This window comes from Stegodyphus dumicola, chromosome 8, assembly GCF_044657685.1.
Source record: "Stegodyphus dumicola isolate Sdum_Otavi_A_Nest chromosome 8, ASM4465768v1".
In the NCBI taxonomy this organism is placed as follows: domain Eukaryota; kingdom Metazoa; phylum Arthropoda; class Arachnida; order Araneae; family Eresidae; genus Stegodyphus; species Stegodyphus dumicola.
In genome coordinates, this window is record NC_140775.1 from 25959530 (window position 1) to 25972136 (window position 12607).

Here is a 12607-nt window from a genome sequence, read left to right on the forward strand (position 1 = left end):
AGAGTAACGGGTTCAAGAAATAGCTGTTCTATGTTTTGAGCGTAAATCTTACGCTCCAAGAAATTTTACAACAGAATAATGCTTCATTTTGTAGTACATTAACTTTGCATGAATGCTGCAAAATAGTTATTTAACTTCTCAAAAGACGACCCTCCACCTTACCCAGGTGAATAATTTTGCACTAAAATTTTCGCGGAAGTTTTTTTAACGCACGAAGGACTTGCGCATTGTTATGAAAATGTTTTATTTTCCTAATTTTTTGTTTGGTTAAAGTTGTCATTTTTTATTTTATTCAAAAACCACATATGGGGTAAGGATAAGTGAACGACTATTGCTCTCTTATTCAAGCATGCATATTTTTATAAGAAAAGGTTAGCATTATTTTTTTCGCTTTCAAATTAAATTTTGAGAAATGAAATGTGAATAGAATATACTAACAATTAAATGCCGGCAGCTTTTCATTAACTATCTGAAATTGAAAAAGTTAGATCTAATTTTATGGGCGAAATTTCAATTAACAATTTTTTCTTCTCAGCCCTATTGTTATGAAATGTAATTATTATATAAAGCATAATTACTCGATCAAATGTAGTTGTCAATCAAAACATACAGATATCCAGAATGCACAAATTTTAAATGAAAGTATGCTTAGGAATTCGGAACTTTAAATCAGTTTGCTACAGTGAATTTGTAAAGTCTTTATACAAATTATTTTTAACTCCCGACCGTTAGTGTACGGATCATCCATGCAGCATTCGACAGAAACAAATTTGACGAGCTCTTAAAAAAATAAAATGCAGTGAAAATTTTCAGGTAAATTTGCAACTTTTGAAGGCGAAAAAGTCGCTGCCAAGGTAGGAATGAAATTAAGAATTTATTTTATTTATCGGGAGAAACTTTGCTCTCTGATGCTTAAAAAAATAATTTTGTTGTAGGAAAACAGGCTTAAAATTTTTTTGCGAAGTTGTAACGTGTTATTAAGGCGTTTTCAAATGCAGAGAAGGCATTTAGAAAAAGGATTAATATTATTTAAACATAAAAAATTCGAAAATTATGATAAAAATTAAAATGTAAGAAATTAACCATTTTATTTCGCATTAGAGAAATTTCTGAAAACTACTTAAAATTTACGAAACTAATCACGAACATCTGCACTTTTAAAAAATCATTACCTTACCACTGAGATTCTTTCGCGACCCCCGGGACCCCATAATATTTACGAAAATTTTGTGGGACTTCATAAGCATTGCGCAAATCCGACACACGCGTGTGTGAAACTGACAATTTTTTCACTTGTACTGACTTAGCTATAAGAAATATCAAAACTGCTAAATATTTTGGCAAATACCTGTTGCAGGTCCCGCGACTCTCCCACCCTAGAGGTCGCGACACATAGTTTAAGAAACACTGGTTTAAATCAAAAGTCAATGAGTAACTTAAAAATTAATGAAGTTAAGTATAGCCTAACGGCTTCGCAGATTAACTCTTAAGCTGCCTCTGATTTGAAGACGGCGTAGACAAACCAAATAAAACTCAACGCATAAGTAACTCAACGCCACAGAATTCTAATTGCTAGAGAATTAAAGTTAGCAACATGGCCTTCAAGCAAGCAAAACACGCTGTGAATTCATCTTCCAAAACCGTCCTTTTACCTAATTCCAAGATCGCGCGTGCTGGAAATTTGCGCTCTGGCTCGGAAATGAAACGAGAATTCAAAGAAAATGTATTTAAAAAATTCTGATGTGTACACCACATGACTTCCTTGTACGGAATATTAAATTGTACGCATATTTCCTTGCATTTCATTTAAACGTATTGAACTGAATTAAATCTACTTCGCCGACAGCGCATAAACCACAATAGAATAAATGTGTTCTTTAAAATTCACTCTATTTGTTTAACATAGCGACACTCTGGCGCTAGGTTCACTTAACAGTATTATATTTCGTTCATATTATAACTCAGAATGCACAAAATTTACACCATTTAAAGAATTATCTAATCGTTGCCACATGTTCTGTTGAAATACTATAGTAAAGCTAGAACGATGTATAAAAGAAATTAAGCAAACAAAACAAAACAAAAAAAAAAAAAAAAAAAAAATCTGAAATGTTTCAGATTTTAAATTACGTCCAAAGGGGCGTTTTTTAACATTTTGTGTGTTACCTTTCTTTATTAAATATCATGTTCCTCGCACTTAAACCATAAGATCCAGTGCAACAGCAATATCGCAAAATAGTTTTAAAACGAGCATATCTTTAGAATTTCCGATAAAGAGACTCACGCGCTGGAGATAAAAAATTTTTTTCTGCACAACGTTGCCATTGCTCGCTTTGCAATCCTTTAATTTGTTAATCAAAAATTCGTCAAAGTTTCAAAAAATAGGAAATCGATCATAAAACAAATTTCAAATTTCAAATTTGGTCTTCCACATGCTCATATTCGTTGGAGGATTACGTTATTCAAAATTCGATGACTCTATGTACGTTATTTTATGACAATGTGAGAAATATACATACATTTACGCAGATTTTCATTATTTAATTTCTTCAAATATAATGCAGGACTCTAACATTTTGTGGCAACAGTTTGAAAAGTGAACCGACATTTATCCGTCCGACGCAAAATGCCAAAACGAAACTAATAGTCCTTCGGGATTCAAATCCCTTTGGACTAAAAAAACAGTTTTTCACAGACGATTGAGTATTTCTCATTCAATTAATTCAGTTCTCACTTCACGAGAAGGCATAAGTACATAAAAACTCAAAATATCTATATTAAAAATTAGGAAGTAAATATTAAACATTTATTTCCTCGAAAAAATTCCAGAAAGGATTAAGCATGATTTAATTAGCAATAATAAATGAAGGCGTTATCTTTGTTGTTGCGAAGCTAAGTTTCTGCTAGATTGGCAACAAATTCACTAGTCTGCTGTTTCAAATGTAAACAGTCAATGGCCGCCATAAAAAAAGGATTAGCGGCACTTAAACAACTTTAAAATTGTTGATAATTCTAAACATATTTCATACAAATTTACTAGGCATAAAAACCTTAAACGGAAGATAAGGACAACATAATTCAATCACTTTTAAAGCAAAAAATGTACAATTTACAAACATATAAGAGTAAAGAAACTGAGATCACTGAGCCGGGTAACAGAGTGGATATATATATAAATATATTTATATACGTTTCGTGCGGCAGATTGCAACCAAAATACGAGGTGCACTTCTACATGTTATAGCAGTCCTATATACAAAATTTCAACGTTCTGAGGCTACTCGTTTTTGAGTTATGCGAGATACGTACGTACGTACGTACGTACATACGTTCGTACAGACGCCACGAAAAATTCTCTTCAGAATTCACTTTAAAGCAGTTTTATAATTTTTTTGGAGAAAAAGAGTATTTTATTCTGTCCTTACGTATACAGATATCACGCAAAAACATCGTTAAATTGCATTCGATAGCGGTCAAAATGGATATTTTCGTTGAAATATGCTGCCTGAAACTTTTCGCGATTATAATATTTCCTTTTTACTTCGTACAAGAGATTAAACAGAGTCAGAAAAACTTTGGTTAAGTTAAAACAAAGGGTTAGAAAATTAAACGATACTTCACAAGCTAAAAATTTTACACCAAACTCAACACTCTGTAGTGAAAAACGGTGACTTAAAAAGAATCTGTTTGAGACGATAGTACACTGTGCAACCATGAATCTGTTGAGGACAACATTTGCTCACCATAAATATAAGAAAGGGGCATTCTTGATGTAAAGAATCAGTGTCTGTAATCGGTGTCTAAGTCTCTGCCTTGGAGCACGTATTAAAAAGGACACCTATCGATTCAGATTGGACAGGAGATGTTATAAGCGCGTTAAGTCGTGTTAATAAGATTAAGATCAAAGCACTCGAATGTCATGCTTAAGTCATCCACGCATTCTTAAGAGCACCTCTCCAAGGAATGGTGTCCTAGATTCAATCCATAACTGATTCCAAAATCGTGTTAACGAAATATTGTGTTCTGATGTAACAAGATATGGAAACGAAAGAGCAATAATATAAGCACAATCGGTTCCAAGATAATTTAAAATTTTTCCATATTATCATTTTAGATTAAAAATTAGAAACTTTTCAGTAGAATCAATGAAAGCTTCAGCTTGTTTTACGAGAAAAATTAAATTTTATTGGCCCTTTGAGAAACAATAGCTTTAAATTGGAATAAAAATTGTGCAAACATTATGAAGTATTTATTTTATGTAAAGGCATAATATATGGGCAAACTAGATTATATGTCAATTAAATTATCGATATCATCCGTCTTTTTATATACATGTATTTATTTCAAGTATACGCATTTATAAATTCATGCCATTTCTAGGTATGTATTACAGACAAATTATCTTGATCCCGAGGTTTCTAATTTAAACAGAAAAATATACTAAAATTTTCGCTATTTTTTTCTGCATTTCTTCATATCTTCAGAATTGTTTTAGGTGTACTTGCAGTTTGTACTTTTTCTCCTTTTTATTTTAAAATGAGATACTGAAGTATCCATCTCCAAAATATTTAAAAAAAAAAAAAAATTCGTTAATTTTAGGTCCTACTGTTAAAATTGTAAGGTGGTTGTTTCCATGATTTCAGCTTCAGTGGTTTTTCACACTGCAAATTAAGAATTTCGACAGCTTGGCTATGAGAAGGCGCGTTTCTTTATCTTACACGTGACCAGTCTCAGTGGTTTCCTTGAGGGGTGTTGGAAAGCCCTATACCGACAATGTTAAATTGGCCATTTTCGATGTACCTTTTCTCAAATTCTGCTGTAGATACACGCTTGAAATTTTTTGTGTAATTGAAGTATATCCATTTGATTATAATGTAATGTGCTTTTGAAATATTTTGAATTTCAGAGTAATTTACAGAATATTTTGTTAGGCATAGTAAAATTTAGCACTTTTCTCACACAAAACACTTTTTCTAATTTTTTTCCTTGGTTTATCACAAAAAGCTCATTTAAGTAAATATTAGGAAACATAATAAATAAGCCATAAAAATTTCAGATACCTGTGAGCAGTAGTTCCTGAGAAAAGGTACATCAAGTAAAAAAAAAATCACGTTTGGAGAAAAACGCGTTTTTATGTAAAAATCCCCATTTATCAAAGCATTCGACAACAAATTAAAACTAGATTTTTTTATAGTTCTCGTTTTCATAGAGATTAAAGAATGGTATTTTTAGAAAGCTAAAAGTGTAGAGAATTTGAAAATGTGAAAATTCGAAATCACCATTTTTTGAAGATTTTTGGTTTCCAACATGGTTTTCACTACGCGACCACATACCACATATGTTTGTAATGGAAGACAGAGCCGATCCTAGCGGGGGGAGGCGCAACCTGGTACACAGAACGTGAGCAGCTAAATTTAAGGGCGGTGAAATGATTATCATACATATTATATTTCTGTAAAAAAGGAGGCCAGTTTTAATTTGCACGTGGGCGGAAGCAGGTCTAGGATATGTACTGATGTAGGAGTTAAAGTAATGGACGTCTATTAAGCAAGGGCCAGATTCAGACTTCATATATCGGAAAATAGCAAGAGTATTACTCCTCCGATAGTCCAGCTTGACTGTTTGGAGATGGAGCTTTTTATCCTGTTTAATAGCCTGCCAGTGATTCTAATTTTGATTGCAAGTCCAGATGAAGAAAACTGTTTTTATAGCAAAGGGCAACAAAAATACTGTGTAAGGAGTGAAATCAGCCGTGCGGTTAAAACAGTCTTTTTTATTGTACTATTATTAAGCTGAAGGGAGCAGCGCATATGCTGTTTCTTTAGTCCAAAGGGGCTTTGTCCCTGAAGGACAGTACAAGTTTTCGTTTTGCGATTTATAAATATCCGTTTTACTTTTCAGACTGTTGTCACCAAATGTTAGAGTCCTGCATTATATTTGAAGAAATTAAATAATGAAAAATTTGCATAAATATATGTATATTTCTCGCATTGTGATGAAACAATTCCTGCTATTAGCTCACATTCTCCCTATGTCTTGTTCAAATTTTCAGTCGTTAATAAAATACTTTTTATTCATCCACTCAAGTTCAAATAGATTTTTTAAACTTGTAGTGGATGATATTTGATGTTAATACAGTTTTTTCACATATTGAAGTCAATTCCTACTTATTTTTTCCTGTTTATCGGTGTTGAAGATATGCTGTTTTTTTTTTTTTTTTTTTAGTCCAAAGGGACTTGAGTCCCGAAGGACTATTAGTTTCGTTTTGGCATTTTGCGTCGGACGGATAAATGGCGGTTCACTTTTCAAACTGTTGCCACAAAATGTTAGAGTCCTGCATTATATTTGAAGAAATAAAATAATGAAAAATCTGCATAAATGTATGTATATTTCTCGTATTGTGATGAAACAACTGTACATAGAGCCATCGAATTTTGAATGACGTAATCCTCCTGCGAATATGAGCATCTGGAAGACCAAATTTGAAATTTGAAATTTGTTTTATTATCGATTTCATATTTTGTAAAACTTTAACGAATTTTTTATTTTGATTAAGAAACTCAACTATTTACAAGCGAGGAATGGCAACGTTGTACAGAAAAAAACATTTTTATCTTCAGCACGTGAAACTGCGTATCAGAAATTCTAAAGATATGCTCAATTTAAAATTATTTTGCGATATTGCTCTTGAACTGAATTTTATGGTTTAAGTGCGAAGAACGTGATATTTAATAAATAAAAGTAACAAATGTTTAAAAAACGTCCCTTTGGATATAGTTTAAGCCTATTAAAATAAAATAAAAACTTGAAACCTTTCAGATTTTTATTTTATTTTATTTTATTTATTCGTTTATTTATTTATTTATTTATTTATTGGTCTAGAACCAGAGCTTTTTTTGCGGGTTCTGGAAATACTACATTGTTTCAAACACACTCTTGTAATCATTTAAAAAGAGATGCATGGCAATAAACTAATGCAGGTAAGCAAAGAAAATAATATTGTACAATATGTAATACAATTCACAAGATAAGCACCCAAAAACGTCTGCGCAATTCAAAAGTACTGGTACAGTTGAAATATTAGTACAAAATTATGATAGACTATTATATTGCAATACCAGTGCACTTTGCAAATCTGTAGTACTGTTATACAGAATTTACACTGGAGATAGAAGTTCAAACAGTTCTTGAAAAGCCATCTAGTGTGCTGACTGCAATTATCTTCAAAAAATATGCATATTATGCATTTTATGGCATTTCTTTTAACTGCCGTTAACTATGGCATGATGCCATCTATTTATTTATTCTATTATCAAGAGTATTATGAAGGATGTCCGCCGAAAACATAACAGAAAAAAATATTGCGGACGAAAACGCCAAAAGGAAAGAATGCAGAGCAAAAACATCGTCATGCAAAAAATCGTGAGATTAAAGAAAGCGAGGGGAAAATATCGCACCTCTAAAATATCATCATATATAATATTGTGGTAAACATCAAGCAACTTTATCATCGCATGATGGTAACATCGCAGACATGTGTTTTTCAGGTTTTACAAGTTGTAAATGTACATTAAATTAATGATTTGTGACGAAAAAGGTTATAAGGAATATTTTAAACTCAAAGCTCATATTTAATTAATGACTTTTCGGTAAAAAAGCAAGAAAACTTACTGAAATTGAAAGAAAATAATTTATCAATTTGATAATTAATTGAATAATTTTAATATATTTAATATATTTAAAATTATGCAGTTTTTCGTCTTCCCTTTTTTATCATTTTAGACTACATTTTTCATGAAAATTTGTCACTACAGCTTTATAAATGAGCTGAATTAAATAATGATTTTTAAAAGTTAAATGCATAAATTTAAATTTCTGTCAACTGCTATGCGTAGCATAATTTTCTACACATTTTAAGCTTTTGAATGCTAAGCTTTCCTTATTACATTTTTAGCAAATATATAATTTATATGCTAACAATCCAAAAATATGAAGAATAGAATAGAGATATAAATATTCCTCATTCTTACTTGCACTTACAAATCATTATACGAAAATGCATTTGGAACTTTTATAGCCTGAAGAACACATGTCTGCGATGTTATCGTCATGCGATGATTAGTAGGTGCTTTATTTTTAACACGATATTATCTACTACAATGTTTTGAAATTATCATGTCTTTGAACCGTTTTATTTTTGAGGACGATGTTTTATAGTACGACGTTTTCTCCTTGGTTTCTTTCTTTCCACGATGTTTTATACTACGACGTTTTCGGCTTGCGTTTTTCTCCGCGACATTGTCGTCCCCGGTATTTTTACTGTCATGTTTTCGCCTTTAAGCCTATGACGCGTATTTCAAATCATAAGGTATGATATAATTCCTATTTTCTTCCTCTGAAATTTATGTGGGGAATATTACATGCATTCATTTACTTTCTGCGATTATAAATATTTCAAATTACTAATTTGAGTAAACGATGAATATAAAATATACATTATTTTGAAGAAAAATCACACAGTATTATTGGTGTTGACAGTACTAAATTAAATTCATTAAATACAGTGAAGTATAATGTGTGTTTCTGATTTCATAAAAGGAAATTCAGGAAAATTACTAACTTTGAAGATAATGCTTTTATTACAAACATTACTCATTAAAACTTCTATTTTAAAATAAACCTTTTATCTTACAAAATTAACCTCCCATTATTTTGTTCATAAATGATTCTGTGTTAAGGAGTGTATTCCTCACTTCAGAATTTATTCAGATTATAAAACACTTTCATCAATTTATAAGAATTTCTCATTTGTTCGAGTAATTCCTATTCCAAGATGATTGTCTTTGGAATAGAAATTTATATCAAATATCAAATCCTTTACCAGATTGTGCTTTTTTTATGTAAAACAATGACAAATACTGGCAACAGTGTCTTTGTAGAGTTACTATTTAATGCATGAAATCATATTTCGAAATAATGAATGACAATTATAACACATACACATACATTTTATTTCGACATTAAAACAGGTATATTTTCAAATAACAATTGTGATAAATCACATAAACAAGAGATAAAAAAAGCAATCTAATAACAACAAAATTCCATCGTGCTTTCAAAACATCCATCTTTTTTTCAATAACATGTTACATCCTCTCCTTTGAGTCTTATACCACTGCATTTTGACTAATCAGAGAAAATGGACAGAATGAGATGAGAGTTAACGGACTGCAAGGTCTATGACAGCATTCATCAGCCAAACTCTGGGGTATGACTACTTCGCTGAAATCCAAACTTGGCTCGAAACCTATTGGAAAAATAAACAAGAAATTGTATACTTCAGATTCTGGCTACCTTAACGAGTATTCTGTTTTTAAAAGTTTATTTTACAGTAATATATATTTCTTGCCTTTGTATTCATGAGCAGAATAAATGAACCAAAGTATAATCTAAAAGTTTTGTTTATTTGGATGCAAGACTTGTTCTTGCTATCGAACTTTCATATACATATTACTGGCAAAGTATGAAACACCGGAATTCTATAGAATACTTAGACATTTTAAAGAATGTCTGGCAATTTTTAGGCAAAGTACGAAATACGAGAATTATTTTGTTCCTAACTTAGGCACTGTATATAATACCTAGACATTCTATAGAATGACAAATGCTCTTTAGACAAAGTATGAAAAATCAGTCATGATAATGCTACTATTGAAAAGATGTACGATTATAATCAATCTGTTTTGCTGCAACATGGCAAGCTTGCATGAAATTTTGAATTCCCTTCATTACCTTTTTCACACCCACACATTGCATATTTAGGCATTTTGTTTTGCACATACACTTGATGAATCCTTAGCCACTTCCATTGAACTGAGCAACAGCAACTCGCCAGAGAGGAATTTCGTGGTCAAGAACACCTTCAATTCTGAGGAAGTTTGTAAGGTATAGTCTAAATTTATAACAGTTATTTTAAGTTTGTCACACTTTCTTATCTCTTCTAAATCCGGCTTACAATTCTTTATCGGAATGAGTTTTTAGAATCGCGTTAAATGCAAATGAGTAGCTGAGAAGAAGTGGTATTTAAGTCGAAGTTCCTCTGACTTCGAGAGAGAGAATTAGATTTCCTGAATAGCGCACATTTGCCTTTGGGCTACGTCTCTCTGAGTAGTTACTACGCTCGGCCGTATTACATACGCTTGATAATATGAAGATGTACGTCATACTTTGCTGGTTTGTCATTTAGCATTCTATAGAATGCCTAACCACTGTGTAAAATTTTTAATTGTTTCTTATATTGCTGCTCAGTTTTCGGCATTATATAAAATGTCTAGGAATTCTATAGAATGCTGGATTCTATAGTTTGCCGGAACATTGTTTCTAGATTTGTTTTCCGGCAGTTAAGTTTTAAAAGGCATTATTTCTCAGTTGCTTTTAATTAAGTGTTGACTTCAGAGTATTGAGAGATCTCTGCGTGAGTTTCGAGATTCAGACGCGCTTTAAGTTGCATTGTGTTTAACGTTTTTAGTAGTTTTATAAGGTATTTCTCCCACCTTCCTAGGGAGCCTTCGCAGTGTAGTGGTTCTGCACACTGGGCCAGAGCTCCCCAGTTGGATTCACGGCGAAGGCGATTCACGGCGAAGGCTATTTTTTATCTTGCCTTCTTCCAAAATTACCTAATGTCTCTACAGTTTTTTTAACATAAACGAAATATACGAAAATGGTCTTCAAGACTATAAGGTAGTTTTCCGTTTTGCCGGCGCAGGCGATAAAGTCGCCAATAATAGTACAACTGATGCAAACGGAATATTCTCACTGGTAACCTTTTACGCCTTATATCTTCAAAATACGTCGCAGCCATTTCTTATCAGATTGATTGTTTCTTTCAATACTGGCATTCAATTCAGGGATAGATAGAAGGGCTAGGTCATTCCTTTGTTCGACTCCTCGCCGACGCGAGTCTTATAGAGGGGGGGAACCGGAAGTAATCTGACGTATCTCTGTTGCACCTGCTCTGATTTCGCGCCTTTAAAACTGTAGTTTCATTCCGTTGCGAGACGATTTTCTGGAGATCGCATATCCCAAATTAATTTTAATCATACATATTTGTTTTCTAATAATGCAAATATTTAAAATAATTTGTGTATATATAGTTTTAGTCAGTTTTCCTTTTAAATTCTATATTTAAAGTATCCTTTATGTAATATGGCTTCTTGTGCTGTAGCAACGTGCCGTAACACTTATAGAAATACGAAAGGAAGAGATATTGTATTTCATGCTTTCCCAAAGGACAATTTGCTTTTAACGAAGGAATGGATACATAAATGTCGAAGACAGGATTCTATTAATGTGAAAAACGCAAGAATTTGCGGCGAACATTTTCTGTGCAGTGATTATGAAGATGACATGAGAAATCGCTTGCTTGGATTGCCACAAAAGAAACTGTTGAAATGCAATGCTGTGCCGAAAGTAAATTTATCGTGTGCAGTAAACGAAATAACACCAAGAAATCGGAGACATTTGAAAAGAAAACTAATGCAGAGTGCTTTTGAAAGACTACACGAATTAAGCCCAAAGAAAATTTATTTTGAGGCCGAGAACGAAATTGAAGCTGACAATAATAAATCAAATGTGAATGATTTTGAAATAAAACTCACAAGTGACAATGCCCTATGTGACAATATCCCTGAGTGCCCTAAGTGTAAAGATAAATAAGAATGTATTGATAAGTTGAAGAACAAAATAATATCCTTAGAAAATTGTAATAAAATATTTAAAAATAGAGAAAAGAAAGATTTTAGAATGTTTACTCAGCGACAAAGAAGGTGGACGACATCTAGAAAGAAATTTGTATCGGAAATTCAGAAATTAAAATCCCAAACAACGAAATTTAGGAAAAAACAGAACAGATCGGAGAATTTGGAAAAACGTCTAAACCATATTTTTACAAAGACGCAGATTAACGCATTGCTAGAAAAGAAGGAAAACATCCGGTGGACTAGTGAAGATATTTCACGTTGCATTGTCATAAGAGCTCTGTCACCTAAAAGCTACGATTTTTGGAAAGAAAAAATGAGAATTCCTTTACCTAGCACTAGCACATTAAAGAGATGGTGCGCTAAATTTTCATGTAGTCCAGGAATTCAGAGTGATGTTCTTGCTGTAATGAAGGAAAGATGCCGATATTTGAATTCAGTAGAAAAAATATGCGTTCTCAGTTTCGACGAAATGCACATAGATTCTAAACTCTGCTATGACTCTAAACTGGTCCAAAATCGGTCCTTTTCAAAAAGTGCAGTTTGTTTTAATCAGAGGTCTCATTTCGCAGTGGAAACAACCAATATTTTTTGATTTTAACACTCCAATGAAGAAAGAACTTCTTTTTTCACTCATAAGACATATTCAATCATCTAGAGTAGAAGTGAAAGCAATAGTGTCTGATTTAGGAGGATCTACTACTTTGTGGAAAGAGTTACAGATTTCGATTAATAGTTCTCATTTTCCAAATCCAGTATTCCAAATGAAAAAATATGGGTTTTTGCAGATTTAGCGCACTGCCTCAAATTACTAAGTGTTGGTGTATTTAATTATGACAAAGCACACTAGG

General features: G+C 32.2%; 1 long non-coding RNA gene across 1 annotated transcript in view; it reads right to left on the reverse strand.

Moving 5' to 3' along the window:
• Positions 1-8987: 8987 nt before the first annotated feature.
• The window catches only part of LOC118196020 (uncharacterized), a 48410-nt gene continuing 44790 nt past the window's right edge, over positions 8988-12607 (reverse strand). Inside the window, exon 3 of the long non-coding RNA XR_015042505.1 lies at positions 8988-9307. This is a non-coding gene — a long non-coding RNA (uncharacterized LOC118196020). The remainder of the gene's footprint in view (positions 9308-12607) is intronic.